This window comes from Talpa europaea (genome assembly GCF_964194135.1).
Source record: "Talpa europaea genome assembly, chromosome: X".
NCBI lineage: Eukaryota > Metazoa > Chordata > Mammalia > Eulipotyphla > Talpidae > Talpa > Talpa europaea.
The window spans coordinates 60,114,977-60,129,003 of NC_140081.1; positions in this window are offsets into that span (position 1 = coordinate 60,114,977).

The following is a 14,027-nucleotide window of genomic DNA, read 5'->3' on the forward strand; positions in this document are numbered from 1 at the left end:
CCTAGTTACCCAAAATCAGCAACAAACTGACAGCTCACAAGGATGAGCCCCTCCTTACCAAGAGAAGATGATAAAACCTAATGCTGCTCCCACAAAGGGGCAGCTCTTTCTGCCCCTTTGTGTCTATGTCAGTGTCCTTTCCTTTTCTGTCCCTTTTCTAATAAAACCTGCTCATTTAAAAATAACTAAAGTCTCTGTCTCGTGGAGAAACCTGCCTGAGAAACTCGCTGTGTGCAGCTGAAAGGGGAGCTCTGGTGAAACTTTTCCCAGAGTGAACCCAAGGACCCCACTCTCTAAACCCATCAACTCCAAAAATACATCAGTAATGACAGATCGCAAGACTCATGTTCATGCTTTATCAGACATAGTTACTCAATTTCTTGTAGTTTTAGAAGTTTTACTTCAAAATATTACTCATCATAAAATAGAAGATTTTAAAAGACAACTCTCTATTAAAGAAAATATGTATTTACTCTGGTGTTCAGGCTCTTCTCATCATATACTGTTTTGGAAAGACTTGGATTTGTCAGCCCTTATTACTTAAATCAGCTTAAGAAAATAACTCAGCTGTCTCATGCTTCAGTTTGCTAATTTGTACAATAAAATGGAGGCAATGATGTTTTCTCTGGAGGATATTGAGAGTACAAAATGAATCACTTTAAAGTAAAGTACTTAATAGAGTGATTGGCAAATGTTAGGTGCTCAATAAATTTTAGTTCTCTATTCTCCATCTAACTGTTACAGGGCAGGAGAAGGGGTAGCCCAGGAGCCCCAAACCCACCTGCTCTAAATGGGATCTGCCATCTGCCGCATCAAGACAAAACACACTTTACTCTGTAAGACCTTCAACAGAAAAGAACTTTAATACAATTAGTGTGCAATAAAGAAAAGAGAAGAAAGTGAGATAGAATATAGTTTCCAATTAAATGCCAAAGTTACCTGTCCCCTAGTGGGTAAAGGTCCAGCCAACAGGGTTGGCCCAAAGTGGGGCCACTGAGGCCTGAAAGCTTGCTGCAAGTCTAAGGCACCTTCTGGTGGGGACCCATAGGAAAGGGGCAGAAAGGGACTAGCACTTCTGGGTCAGAAAGAGCAAAATCTAAATCAAAATAAAAACTGTCAATGTTAACCTCCTCACTGGGCTCTCACCCACATCTGTGTCTACCAGTCCAAGACCAAGAATCAAGTGCAGCTTCTTCACATATCTGCTCCAAGTGCCTCCTCCAGGCCTCCTTCTTGATCTCCATCTCTCTCCACTTCTCCGCAGCCAGGACTTCTCTCAGTCTACCTCTTGTCTTTTCCTAGCTTCACCTCCCTGCCCACCTCCACCTTCCTTGGAGTGGGGCATGGAAGCTGGAACCTCCCCTTTCCCTGGGGGTTACCCTGTCACATAACCATGTTATAAAGAATAAGCATTACTTTGCAGCAGCTTACATTAAAAAATGTTTTTTAACAACTTCATTGAGATATATTTAATTTTAATAGAATTCACTCATGCCAAGTATACAATTCAATAAATTTTAGTAACTTTATCAAGTTGTACAATTATCATTATAAATTTGTTTTATAATATTTTCATTACACCCAATAAAATCCCCCATGTCAATATGCTAATACTACTTAAAGATACCCATCCCCCATTGTATATTGCTTAGAATAAAATTTGTATACTTCTAGTTCAAACTTCGAGTGTCTTCCCAAACAACATTGAGTCTTGCAGTGCTACTACCTTAACCAGTCCTCAGGATATTGTTTTTCTTCTTTGTCACTATAATGCCCAATATATTTGAACCTGAGAAATTTGGGCAGCTAAGTCTCTAACAGCGATAACAGTCAGTTCCTAAGTATCTAAGCACAGCTTTCCAAGTCACAGCAACATGGAATCTATACCTTTCTTTGGACATCTCTCTGATAACAAGACCTAGAGTGTATAGTTACTATTCAGTCTCTTTGGAATATAGTTTCCAATTAAAGTTTCCCAGTCAGTGAGAATCTGGCATGAGGCAATGATATTGACTGCCTGTATTCACAACTGGTTTAGCCAGAGTCCTCTCAGAAATTTCTTGACAATCAAACTTTTTACATGTATAATTATTAGTATTATTGTTGCTGCTACTACAACTATTTACAATTTATGATATGCCAGGAATTATGCTAAATATTACTTTTGCATCATCTTATTTGTTCTTCAAGATAAATCTACTAGTTATTTCCATCTTCATTTTTTTAAAAAGATTTATTTATTTATTTTTTTTAAAGATTTATTTATTTATTTATACAAGCACTGGGTACAGTCAGAAGCGTGGGCGGGCGAGAGAATTCACTAGAGCAGAGCGGGGAGCAGAGCAGGCAGAAGGACCGAAGTACACTGCTGAGGGGAGCAGCGGGCGGCAGGAGAGGTCTGTGCGCCATGTGGGACCCTCCTCCGGTGGCCGGGGAGCAGCCGGGGATCGAACCAGCACTGCAGAGGCTGCGGGCAGCTTCGCAACCCAGCGCTCAACCGCTGCGCCACCGGGGAGGCCCTCCATCTTCATTTTGAAAATGTGAAAATGTGTTTCCCATTTTACAGATAAGGAAACTGGGGTCCAGAGATATAAAAGTACCTTCCCAACATCACATAAGAAATTAGGAAAGCTTGACTACAAAGCCGTCTTAATTACATTTCTAATAACAAAGATCATGAACCACATGTTCGATAAATATTAACCATTTTGTTATTTATAACTATTAATCTATAAATGCCTTTTTAATGTCAAAGAGTTTAAGTGACTTGCTTAAGAGCAAACATATTAAATGGTAAATATGAACCTTAAACCATGAATACCCTTCAGCCTCCTTGCCTCTGAGTTCAAATACTGGTTGTTAAATGTTGCTTGATTGTGGGTAGATTACTCAATTTTTTGTGCCTCAATTTCTTAATATATAAGATTATAATATGATATTAATGATAGCAGCAATTTATTTTTATTTATTTATTTTAAAAGATTTATTTATTCATTCATTTATTTGCTTGTTTGTTTATTTATTTATTTATACAAGCACTGGGTACAGTCAGAAGCGCGGGAGGGTGAAAGAATTCACCAGAGCCAGAGCAGGGAGCAGAGCAGGCAGAAGGACCGAAGTACACTGCTGAGGGGAGCAGCGGGCGGCAGGAGAGGTCTGCGCGCCATGTGGGACCCTCCTCTGGTGGCCGGGGAGCATCCGGGGATCGAACCGGCGCTGCAGAGGCTGCAGGCAGCTTCGCCACCCAGCGCTTAACCGCTGCGCCACCAGGGAGGCCCTGATAGCAGCAATTTAATAGATTGTTGTGTAGATTAAACTTTGTGATATTTACACATAGAATCAAAAAACACAATTGACAAATTTTGAGATCTAATTGGCGTCATTAAAATATTCATGAGTTGGGTGACATATAGACACTGCAAAGAATTACACACAATGGAGGGTATTTATAGACAGAAACACAGTGGGACAAGGTTATTAACAAAAGAAAAGATTATTTAGATAGTCACTACCCTTGGAGAAAGACAGGGGGAATCTTATCATGTTGAGTACCTCACTGGTGTGGGTTAGAATTAATTGGTTTAGGATCACACCTTTGGGGAATTTGAAACTGAAATAGGTATTAAGTATGGGTAGAGGCCTGAGATGAAGGGCTCCATCTTGGGCCTGTTTTTTCTAATTCCAACCATATATATAAAGTGCTAGAGCCAGGGTCTGGTTCATAATAAGTGTTATATAAAAGCTAACTCTTTTTTTTTTTTTTTTTTTTTTAATAGAGGCATGTTTTATTTATTTATTTATTTGTTTGTTCGTTTGTTTTGTTTATACATGCACTGGGTACAGTCAGAAGCGCGGGAGGGTGAGAGAATTCACCAGAGCCAGAGCGGGGAGCAGAGCAGGCAGAAGGACCGAAGGACACTGCTGAGGGGAGCAGCGGGCGGCAGGAGAGGTCTGCACGCCATGTGGGACCCTCCTCCGGTGGCCGGGGAGCAGCCGGGAATCGAACCGGCGCTGCAGAGGCTGCGGGCAGCTTCGCAACCCAGCGCTCAACCGCTGCGCCACCGGGGAGGCCCTAAAAGCTAACTCTTAGTTTGTAGTAGCAGTAGACCTCTCTGATATTATGCTAAGCTGCCTCTGGACCATGTATTATTTATCGTATCAATGGCATTGCTTTCAAGTCACATCATCTTCTGCACAGTCTTGTCTGTTTCTTTGCAACTATTTCTTGCTGCTAGTTCAAATCAATTTTTTTCAGCAATATATCAAACCAATGAAAACTATGTTTAAAGATGTTAGGGTGAGTTTCTTCACAATGTATATTTGTAATTAATACGCTTTCCAGTGTGATAAGAGTGTATGAGAACAGAAATTCACTCTTTGTGTTATAATTGCAGAGTTTCCTACTGTTCTGGAGAATCTCTATAGTCTTATTTTTTACAAGCAATGGGGAAATGATGCCCTTATGAAAGCTAATGAAGTGAGAGGTCTGAATCAGTATTATCAGCATTGAGTCCAAAGGGAAAAGGCTCAACCCTCTTGTCCAGGGCAAATATCAGCTGGAGGCCTGGGGGACACTTTACAAATTTCAACTACTACTAAGGGGTTCAGAGTCATTTCTCAAATGCACAAAAAATGCCTTCCTGAGAAGTATATTTGCTAGCTGATAGCTCTTCAAAGTGAAATGCTGGAAAGCAAATACCAATCTAAAATGTAGTAGTATTTCTCATAACCAGTGATTAAAATGTGAATCCACTGAATGGTTACATGCACTAACTGCTTTAAAAAAGGCTAAGATTTTATGAAACATTTATTATGTGATGTGTGACAAACACATGATTGTGATTAAAACTCATGTTTAGTCTGCCCATTCATTCATTCAGGAAGTGTTTCTCAAGTGCCCGCTTCAAGTCATGCATTCTATGTTTGCTCTTTGATATTGGGAATGTACAATAACATGAGTTACAGAATATGCTCTTATCCTTGCTGTGACCCTTGGGAATTCCCACCACTGTATCTCTGCTGTAATGATTGCGATTTCTCAGCCTCATTATAGATATATTCTGATTAGCACTGGATACAGATGACCAAATCAATAGGATTCTAGAATATTTCCTTACCCAGATATCCCAGATCCTGCCATGATGATACAATGCTTAAAATTAATTTACTTTAAGATGAAAATCAACAACTTATCTGTGATCAATTTAATAAAACCTAAATGCCTAATAAATACATAAGTTATTTTCAAGATTTATCTGGAAAGCATTTTTGGTCTGATAAAACCTAGGTTCCAAAAATTGCTATAAAAAGTTGATTATCTGATTCTAAGAACAGATACACAAAAAGGGGAGAATAATTCAATCTCTCCAAATTGCAATCTTATTTCTTTAATTATCTATGTCTAAGTAATGATCACAGTACTTTTAATAATGCTCCATAGGTTTAAATATCCTCTTAAGAATTGTCAGAGAAATGCAAACAAACCCAAGTATTTAATAAAAAAAAATATTGACACATATAAAAAAATTGATACCTATAAAATGACAAAATTGATACATATAAACATGTATATATCTTGTTAAACCATATTGAAAAGTTATTTATGATGTACACTACTTGTATTATTACAATCAGTTCAAAATGGGACCAATGAACTATAACTATTGTCCTTTTTTTCCAAATGACTTTAAAAAGACCTTTATACCTTTTAATTAATTGGCCAACTAGGGAAATCTGCTGTAGAAATACATGCAGTTCAAATAATATTCCATAGTAGATGGCATTTGTTCAGAAACCCTTTTTCTGACAACTATTAAAACATGCATGAGAAACTACCAATTACTTAGTCCAGAGAGAATTCCTTAAAGAAAAAAGCTGGAGAATTATCATACAATAATAATAAAAACACTGAATGTGTTACCTAGGGCACAAGATCATATGCTCTTGGTGACTTTAGTCACCAGGTTTTATACCTAATTAGGTCAATCAATGTGCTTTACCATCAGTTTAAATAGTTGACTCCTTATTGAAAAATTAAAATTTATTTGCATGAAACATGTAGAGAACTGCAAGTGTTAAAGTGACATTGGATGTTTGTAGGATAAATGATTGTCAGGTTTTTCTGCCCTCCGCCATTAGCGTTGATGATGGATTCTTGCGGTCTTGAATGCATGCTTGATGGCGGGCACCTGGAGTGGGGTGTGGGTATGCGTAGGTGGGTACACCTGGGCTGAGAGACTGGGCATATATAGGGTGGCATCAGGGGATGCCAGAGGAATGGAACCACAAGAAGGAGAAGAAGCAAGAGAGTGGAATTGAACCAACAGAAGAGAGGATGAGGCCACGAGAGAACGCCGGAGAGCCCAGAAAGAGTGAAGATTCTCCGGGAGCTGGGTGGCCTGCCAGCCTCCAGCCCCCTCCACACACCCCTGCCTGCCATGTACCTGGTAAACTCAATAAAGGCCTGAAAAAGGCACCAAAGGCTCCAGGACTCCTCCTTCACCCGCCTGCATAGGATCATTGAGATAGAGCCTGAACAGTGTCTTCCTGCCACTACAGTGTTTTACTCAAAAGAGTATTTCTATGGCTATGTAATTTTTATATACATCTTAAAGTATAACAGCGGATGAAAAGATATTAGTCTTCTCATTTCTCTAAATACTATAACAACCTCAACATAATGCAGAAGAAAATATATGGAACACATAAATGTAGTTAAAAAAATGTTCTCTCCTCTTTTGAACCATTGAACTTCACTCATTGGAGTCTTGTTTACCCTAACACAGTCATTTAAATGATTTTTATTTTTCTTTTTGTTGATGTGTTGGATTACACTGATGGATTTTTGTATGTTGAACCATCCTTGTGGCCCTGGAATGAATCCCACTTGATCGTGGTGTATTATCCCTCTGATGCATTGTTGGATTCTGTTGGCAAGGATTTTATTGAGGATTTTTGCATCACTGTTCATTAGGGAGATTGGCCTGTAATTTTCTTTTTTTGTGCTGTCTTCATTTCATTTCGGTATTAGTGTAATATTGGCTTCATAGAACGTATTTGGTAGTATTCCTTATTTTTCAATTTTTTGAAAGAGTTTGTGTAGGATAGGCACTAATTCACTGCTGAACATTTGGTAGAATTCATTTGTGAAGCCATCTGGGCCTGGGCTTTTGTTTTTGGGGAGTGTTTTGACTACTGCTTCAATTTTGCTGCTTGTAATTAGTCTGTTTAGGTGCTCTACTTCTTCTTTCTCAAGCTTTGGATGATATATCATTCTAGGAATTTGTCCATTTCTTCTAGGTTGTTGAATTTGTTTGCATATAAGTGTTCATAGTAATCTCTGATTATTCTTTTGATTTCTACTGAGCCTGTTGTGATTTCCCCTCTTGCATTCATAATCCTATTTATAAGTGTTTTCTCCTGTTTTTTCTTTGTGAGCCTGGCTAGAGGTTTGTCTATTTTGTTTATTTTTTCAAAGAACCAACTTTTACTTTTGTTGATTTTTTGGATTGTGTTTTAATTTCTATTTCACTTATTTCTGCTTCGATTTTTGTTATTTCCTTTCTTCTACTGGCTTTAGGGTTTTTTGGTTCTTTTCTAGCTCTCTGAGATGTGATATTAGGTTGTTTCTTTGCGTTCTTTCATGTTTCTTGATGTGAGCCTGTATTGCTATATATTTTCCTCTTATTACTGCTTTTGCTGCATCCCATACATTCTGGAAAGTGGTGTCCTCTTTGTCATTCAACTCAAAGTATTTTTTTAATTTCTTCTTTGATCTCCTCATTAGTCCAGTGGTCTTCCAGTAGTGTGGATTTCAATCTCCATGAAGTGGGAGGGTTCCTTGTTTTCTTTCCATGATTTATTTCTAGTTTGATGCCTTTATGATCAAATAAGATAGTTGGAATGATTTTGATCTTCATGTATCTATTGATGTTTGTCTTGTGACCCAGTATGTGATAGATTCTGGAGAATGATCCATGTGCACTTGAGAAAAATGTGTATTCATATTTTTTTGGGTGCAGTGTCCTATAGATGTCTGTTAAGTCCATGAGTTCTATGTCTCTTTTTAGAGCTCTAGTGTCTTTATTATTTTTTGTCTCGTTGATCTGTCCATTGGTGAGAGTAGAGTGTTGTAGCTCTGACAAGGGAATGATCACAAAGATATACAAAGAACTCACATGACTGAACAAAAACAAAGTAAACAATCCAGTCAAGAAATGGGCAGAAGAGGGCCTCCCTGGTGGCGCAAGTGGTTGAATGCTGCGCTGTGAAGCTGTCCGCAGCCTTTGCAGTGCCAGTTTGATCCCAGCTGGCCAGCAAGAATCCCACATGGCAAAGCAGACCTCTCTTGTATCACCCGCTGCTCCTCTCAGCAGTGTATTTTGTCAGTCTGCCTGTTCTCTTCCCTGCTCTGTCTCTGGTGGATCCTTTCAACCCCACATCTCTAGCCTGTACCCTGGTTCTTGTATAAAAATAAATAAATCTTTAAAAAAAAAGAAATGGACAGAAGAACTTAAAAGACATTTCTCCCAAGAGAATATGCAAATGGCCAACAGGCATATGAAAAAATGTTCAATATCCCATATAATCAGGGAAGTGCAAATGAAAACCACATTGAGATACCACCTTACACCAGTAAGAATGGCACATATTTAAAAAACTAGCAATAACAAATGTTAGCAAGGATGTGGTGAAAAAGGAACACCCCTATATTGCTGGTGGCAGTGCAAACTGGCCCAACCACTGTGGAAGGAGTTTCCTCAGTCTACTAAAAATGGAGCTACCATATGACCCAGCAATTCCACTCCTAGGGATCTACCCAAAAGGCACAAAAGCATTCAAAAGAACACCTGCACCCCTATGTTTATTGCAGCATTGTTTACAATAGGTAAAACCTGGAAACAACCCAAATGCCCAAAAATAGATGACTGGCTCAAGAAGATATGCTATATATAAATAATGGAATATTATTCAGCAAACAAAAGAGATAAAATCATGCCATTTGCAGTAACATGGATGGAGCTAGAAGGAATTATGCTCAGTGAAATAAGCCAGAAGGAAAAAGAAAAATATCAGATGGTTTCACTTATAGCAGGAATATAGGAGAACCTAATAAGACATCAGTGTAAAAAAATAATAACAGTACAAAACACAACAAAGCAAAACCAGACAATTATAAACCAGAGACATCCTGCAGGGGAGGAGGAGGGAGAGGGATCAGAGGGAGGGAGAGAGGAGCACAGGGGACTAAGGTGATGGTGCATGGGTGCATTGGGGAAGGAAATTCCATGGGGACTACACCTGAGGGAGTAGGGGGAAGCAAATATTATATAAAAATGAACAATGATGTAAAAAAAATTTAAAAATTTAAAAAAATTAAAAAAAATAAATGAAGTCATTTTCTAAGACATGAATACTTACATGAGATACTTTGTATTTTTCTTCTCATTTGACCATCACTTTATTCAAATTAATTACATTTAGATAATTGAAATCTTACTATAATAATTATATAATGATCAATATTAAAATTTTGTGACAAGATATAATTTCATCTACAGTCAATTGCTCACTGAAAATAGAATATTCCTAGTAATATTTGAACCACTAGAACTTCATTTTAGGCAGTTGTCAATTACCTAGCACACAGTAATATGGGAATTAAAAGTTAAAGAAGACATCAGAAGCTTACTCAGTCTTTATCTACTTTAAATTGAGTGATTGGTGACCATGAAGAATAAAAATGATTAAGGTTTGGTAGTCATAATTGCTTTGGTGAACAATTGTCTCAGAAAGGATAATTTGTAATTGAAGTCTAGCATATCCTAAAGATTATGATCATGGCTACTGGTCTCCATGTAGGTGTAAATCTGTGCCCATTCAATATCCATGGATGGAACAGATATTGGTTTAATCAAGATAGATGTTGATAAATCTTTGTCAAATTTTTACAGGGCAGGGGGAGGGGTACCCCAGAAATCCCAAAACTGCCCGCTCTAAATAGGTTCTGCCATCCACCGCATTAAGACAAAACATTTAAGACCTTTAATGGAAAGGAACATTAATACAACTAGTGAACAATACAGAAAAGACAAAGGATATAGTTTCCAAATCAAGCGCCCGAGTTACCCATCCCCTCGTGGGTAAAAGTCCACCCAAACGGGATTGGCCTGAAAGCCTGCCACAGGTCTAAAGCACCTTCTGACAGAGCCCCATAGAAAAGGGTCAGAAACAGGCAGACCAAGTCAGGAAGGAAAACAATAAAATCAAAACCAAGATAAAAGCTGCCATTGTTAACCTCCCCTCGGGTCTCTCACCTACATCTGTTTCAGCCAGTCCAGGACCAAGAAGCAAGCGCAGTTTCTTCACATGTCTCTCTGCTCCATGTGTCTCCTCCAGGTCTCCTTGCCTTCCATCCTGCTTCCTTGATTCTCCATCCTCCATCGTCTCCAAATGTGTTACTGTGAAAGCTAAATTTCCCTTTAGTCATTCATTAGTTGTCCTACTTGATTCTGGTTTGATATTAATACACAACCAAGAGAGCATTATTTTTCAAAACAGTTTTTTAAACTCTTGATTCTTCAGTCTCCCCTCTAACTTCTCCTCCCTGCTCAGCTCCACCCCCCCCTTTTCCTGGGGATAACCCTGTTATAAGATGAGAGAGAACAATAAAACTCACACTGGGAACATAAAATGAATACACTTTCATTGCACAAACATTTTTCCTATCTGTTGCCAGAACAAGCATAGGGGTAGATTAGGCAACAAAATAATTTAGCACTAGAAAGTAAATTCCAGGCAGATTTAGGATGGAAAAACTGACAATATGGTAAGATAATTGAAGATATTGGCACCAAATGTGTTAATGTGAAAGCTAAATTTCCCTTTAGTCATTCATTAGTTGTCCTATTTGATCCTGGATTGATATTGATACACATACAAGACAGCGTTATTTTTCAAAACACAGTTTTTTAAACTTTTGATTCATGATTGAAAGGGATCTCAGATCAGGTTTATTTAAATACTCTAAATAATACTACTTGAAATCGAATAGCTCTTGTAAAAGGTCATGTCCATGTAAATAGGTATGTCATATTTGCATAAAAATTAAGAATTTTAATGCTTATTAGTAAGGTTGGGACAAATATCTTCTTTATGAAAGAACAGCACTGATATAATACATTAGGTTCAAGGTAAGTGAGATTGGTTTTTGGGAGAATTACTGACCACATTTAAAGCAGTCAGCATAACAGCTAGTAATTATTAATAGGTCTAGTACAGAATAATTTATATACACCACATTGATATCTGAAAATAATAACAAAAAATAAATCAAAAAATATTTTGAGTTATTACTACAGTATCATTAGTATATATATATAAATAATGAAGGTATCATTATATAATAGTAACTAAAATATGAAACAAAGTTAGAAATCTGGTAGACATTAGAACAAAAAGCTACCAGTGGAAACGATTGATAACAACTATTCCCTTAAGTGTTCCCCAAGACAACTATCTTTCAGAATCTTCATTGTTAACTATGACATTCATTTGTTAACCCAGTTAAAAACCCAGTTTTAACCCAGAGAAACTCAGTCCTTTTTTGACAATTCTTGCATTTGCATGGTTGTTGTTAACATCATACTAGTTTGCATTTGCACAGCCAGGTGACTTCCATTTTGGGTGTTGAATGTTATGTTTATGTGAGTTTGACAGATTCCAAGTCACAGATGAAATCATTTAGTTGAACTGGCAACTGCAAAATGGACACATTTAAATTGGTTGTGAAATTCTAGAATGAATTTTTGCTAGGTGAGGTGGAAGTTCCTTGCTGTGCCAATGTATCAAGGTTTTTGGTAACCAATTTACATTTGGAAGGATTTTTTTAAAGGGCGTCCCCTAAAGCTTTTTATCAACTCTGAAAGCTCATGTACCTGAAACTGGTGCCCCATGTCTTCTGCCACAGGGCATGACCAGCTTTTCTTTGCCACCTGAGCTGTGGATCCCTGTTCCCAGCACCTGCAGACTGCGGGCTAGAGCCTGTGGCTGTGAAAGTGGCTGGGGCAGTGGGTTATTTGACCACCCACTGCCCCCAGTGCAAGTGGCCCTAATGGGGTTCCAGCTGTCGGTTGCAGAAAACACTCCCTGCAGTCTAGCCCAGGCTGGCAGTAGCCAGAAGAGTTGGCCAGCTGCAGTGGCAAACTGAAGTCCTATGGTTCCTGGTTTGGGCTTGCGGAGAGGAATGTTGGGTCCCCCTGGAGCCACAGGCAGTAGAGGCCTATGGAGTGCCAGGCCAACATGTTGGGCTCCCAGTGGACCCCGTGCTGCAGCAGCTGGAGTGTGTGCCCCAGAGTTACTGCAGGGCACTGCCCCCGTACATTATTCTTCCCAGCTCCTCTGAAGGAGCACCTGATGCGGTGTGCTTCTGGCCCCCACCAACGCCAGCTCCAGCTGTGGCTCTCCAGAGCCCAATGGCCCAGATTCTCCCTGAACATAAAGCAGGTCAGGTCTGGGCAGGCACCAGGGTTTTCCCTTTTGTAGCTGGTGCTAGGATTGTAAATACACTGATCAGATTCAAACACCCAGCTATTAGTCAAGGGCTTGAACTCGTTACACAGATCAAAAATGTATCTAACTCACTGGTGCTTAACTACACCAATCAAACACTTGAAAAATGGTCCAATCAGACTTGTAGGATAGGAAACCCTTAAGAGGATGTATGACAGAACAGGAGCCAGCTTGATTCACTCAGCAGCTGACCGAAGAGAGGACTCAGAAGACAGCCTCCAAAGAGAGGACTCAGCAGCCACTCTCTGAAGAGAGAAGGATTCAGTAGATGGCCTCTAAAGAAGCATCAAGCAGAAGACCTCTTTGGGATTTAGCAGACCTCCACAGACCTGTAAGCCTCTGTAGACTTCTGGACATCTGAAGACCTTCACAGAGACCCAGCCACTGCACCTGCATCAGATCTCACTTCTGACATCGCATGCAAAGAACACTAGGGCCAGTGTCTCAAAGTGTTGCTGGCTATTGGGTCATACCAATTGCTCACAAATAGTGGTGTCTCTGTACCACCTCCTGGTGACCAGTGGTGACCAGCACCACTGATCAGTGCTAATGATCATTACTGACAGGTGACCGGCACAGTGTCCAGCCACCTTTGAGGGCTGGCCACTGCTTCTGATCATCTGACCAGCCTCCCGGTGCTGTTGCCTCCATTTCAGTCCAGATCATTGCCTGGAGCTGTGCAGCTTGGCCTTTAGACTGTTGGTGTTGGGTGTCACCTCAGTGGTCCCACCTGTGAGCACCTCCAGCTGCCACCATAAATTAGATCCTGATCCACCGCTTACTGGTGTGCCCCCAGCTCCAGGCTCTCATTGATGGGTCAGCACCACCTTGCATGAGTGGTCTTTGTTTGGGACTACTGGACACTGAGAACACTATCTGAGACAGTGAGCCACTCGTGACCATTGAAACTCTTTTCCCCCAACCCCCTCCTGTTCATTAACTAAACCTCACTTTTGTTGTTCCCTGAGCCTAAGGGGTCTTGCAATTGTTGGTGCACAGATGAGAACCATAGACAGTGACCTGTCCTCCAGCTTGGCACTGTCCTTTGGCACTGCTTTAAGTGCTGTTCTTGACATTGTTTTATATCTTTTCCCTAGGTCTTAAGAAAGTTAAAAACAAAAAACTAGACAACACTTGTTATCCTTAGACGTATATTTTCAACTTTCATTGAACCCACTGACATGGAAAGGGTCATATATTTTGTTCAAGTAGGATTCCAGGTGATTCAAAAGAAATTGGGCATTAGTGGCACTTTAATTTTTCAATCTAATGTTATGTAATGCAAAAACAGAGCCATGAGCAACACTGAATTAGATATCACATATATTTTAAGGGAAGAAACAATGCTTAAAGTCAATGTAAAAAAAGTAAGAGATTAGAAATGAGTCCTAAAAGTGGGAAAGTGTCCTTATAAAACTAAAAAAAAAAATTGATTATAGCAACAAAGAATGTTAGTT